The following is a 3,248-nucleotide window of genomic DNA, read 5'->3' as shown; positions in this document are numbered from 1 at the left end:
GGGCATTCCTTAGCAACCGTTGCCGACTCTAGGCGGAGCGTCCAACTTGCGTGTGCGTGCGGCCGAGGGTCACACACGTTTCGGCGCCTAGTCCAGAGGCGTCTAGCCGTTGTGTGAGTTGTATACGTGCAAAATGCACACACATTTTTCGCCCGTTGCTAAACACTGCCCATTATGCGTCGCGTCTCCCTCATCCGAGCGAGAAAGTACGTTTTGGTTACCTCCCACCGAATTCGATGCTAATGCCATCTAGCGGTGAAAGTCATCGTCCCCACTTGGTGGTGAACGCCGTTAAGGTGAAGTGAAACCCCCTTCAAATCAGTCGATTCGAATACAACACTTTTTTTTAAGGGTATTAGACCAAACTGTCCGAAACTTTGACACATCACTCCTGATCACCTAAGAATTGTCCCGACACATTGAAAATTTGGATTTTTGGAAAAATTTTTTTAACTTAACTCAGATCAGAACCAAAATGCCGTCGAGCTCTCATATTTCGATCAATATACAATTATCGAAGGCTCTGATATGAGAAACGAAAGGGTCAGGACAATTTTACGAGAATTTAGAACACTCTGGTAATCGATAAACTCACTCGCAAGGTAGCTAGGGGTCGATCGTTTCGATAAATCGACACAAATCGACTTCGAGGCGAGCCAAGAAACGCTTAACGGGGCAGTCGGCGATTAATCGGCGGATTTCGGATAAGCGAGATAAGTCGAGTTAAAGAAAGCGCAGAGCCTAACGAACCGGCCATTGTGTGGGGTCTCGAGCTTTCGAGCTTTCGAGCTTTCCAGGCCCACGGCGACCCATTTCGCCCGGGCAACCTCGTTAAGGCGTGTTTTCCATTCGCGCAAGAGTGGCTCGATAAAATCGCCGATGTCAACGGCGCCTGCTCGCATCGTAAAGCTCCGGCCGCGCGGGACGGCTTTGCGGCCCTTTGACCGCGCCGCCTGAATTTCGACGTTCGAAATACGTTTACGCGGCTCTGGAGACGGAAAGAGGTCGCCCTTTCACGGGGTTATTAATCTTCACTCCATTCGAACGCGTAGAAATGAACCGTGCGCCATTTTGGTCGGCGCAACGAGACGTTCCAGGACCAAAGTGGGACTTTTCGTTGACAAGTTCGTGATACGTCGCAATCGGTAACAAGGAAACATTCCCAAGTGTCTGCCCCCGACCTTATTGATTTTCATATATGTGAAGAACACAAAAATCTAAGAGACACGTGTTTTTTTATATCTGCAATGGTCCACATTTAAGGGGCGAAACAACCCCCCAAAGTTTGGTGGTAATTCAATTTTTATCATTATTTTCGTAGAAGTAGTGGAGGGATTTCGACGAAACTTGGTATAAACGTATTCTGTATAAGGACGGTGAAAACACAATATTGTCCGGCAAGGCTACACCCCCCCAAGGGGTGGAGGAATATCGGTAATTCTATTTTCGTATAAACAGTAAAAATCCAATTTTACCGTTTCACCAAGGAGATTGTATTACTAGGTGGAAACGGGTGATGACTGCGTCATCGGAGCTGTTGCGAAACTATTTTAGTCTCTTAAACTTTATTTCAAATTTATTTATAAATAATTGCATGCTATGAAAACCAACGACATTTTGAGGAATTAGCACGTTCACAAGATTTATGTACAATGAATTGGTCACGATATAACCCAATTCCCCTTTTGAGAATCTCAGATATATTGTTCATAAATAAGAGTGTCATGTCAGAGGGGTTGTATGCATTTTTGTGCGAGGTGTCTTTGACATCGGGCATGACAGATATAAAAAAACACGTGTCTCTTAGATTTTTGTGTTCTTCAACATGTATATGAAAATCAATAAGATCGGGGACGGACACTTGGGAATGTTTCCTTGTAAGTAAGAGACGTAATTATGACGTGGGGCCGGTGGAGTTAATTACTAATTACCAGATGACATAGGGATACTGGATACCGAAAACGATAAATGGGGGACGCGATGGAATTTCTTCATTACATTTCTTTCATTACATGCCCCTTTTGAGAATCTCAGATATATTGTTCATAAATAAGAGTGTCATGTCAGAGGGGTTGTTGCATTTTTGTGCGAGGTGTCATTGGCATCGGGCGTGACAGGAGAGATTTTTTAACTTTTAATAAACGAGTTCTGTCCCTGTTTGGTCGTTTATGGACGAAGGACCACCAAAAGTAATTTTGAGGCAATTGGATGTTACCCCGTTGTCTGTAGTTGCAGTTTACTGCAACGCGCTGCAACGAGCTGCAACGCGCTGCAATGCTCGCTGATGACACAAACGCGTCGCAAATACATTTACCGGGAAATATGTCCCGCAAAAATTGGTTCACTTGGATACGGAGGGCTCTCCAGAGAGTTGGGAAGGAAGGCAGTCGTCGTAAAGGCGAGGGGGGTAGTAAAGCGCCGAGTCGTTCGTCGAAACGACGCGGGTAAAATGCGACTTCGAGACGCATCAGATTCTGGGAGTCCCGGCCTAGGTGCGGAGTATCGACGACGAAGACCTCGACGAGGAAACTCGGGAACTCTCGCAACCGGTGTTCAGCCAGACTTCGTTTTCTCCCCGGCGGTCTTCTCGAAAATATTTTCCTCCAGACGCAGTCGGGCATACGGACGAACGTTGCCTCCACCTTCTGGGATTCGTCATCGAGTTCCCGGATTTCCCCTGGAACTTCACCCCGAGAGAAAATATCGCTTTCTAGAAAAAAAAGGAATTCCTCGTTTGAGATACATTATTAAATTTTATTTCGGTCTGATCATTAGTTTTTCAATTGACGAAATATTTCTCTGGTAGTATTTAAGGTGAAGTGAAACACCCTTCAAATCAGTCGATACGAATACAACACTTTTTTTTAAGGGCATTAGACCAAACTGTCCGAAACTTTGACACATCACTCCTGATCATCTAAGAATTCTCCTGACACATTGAAAATTTGGATTTTTTAACCAAATTCTTTAACTCAGCCCAGACCAGAACCAAAATGGCGTCGAGCTCTCATATTTCGATCAATATACAATTATCAAAGGCTCTGATATGAGAAACGAAAGGGTCAGGACAATTTTACGAGAATTTAGAACACTCTGGTAATCGATAAACTCACATTTTAACGGGATAAGGGCAAAAAAAGTGTTGTATGCGCTTCTATGCTAAAACGATGGTAATACGAGGTCTCGGAGTGAAAATTTAATTGCCCTGGAAATCACAGATGGCGCAGGGGGTCCATCTGCAGTCAATT

Source organism: Orussus abietinus, unplaced genomic scaffold (genome assembly GCF_000612105.2).
Source record: "Orussus abietinus isolate OABI.00-Male unplaced genomic scaffold, Oabi_2.0 scaffold226, whole genome shotgun sequence".
NCBI classification, from domain to species: Eukaryota; Metazoa; Arthropoda; class Insecta; order Hymenoptera; family Orussidae; genus Orussus; species Orussus abietinus.
The sequence above is the reverse complement of the archived record's forward strand: the minus strand, read 5'-3'. Positions refer to the sequence as shown.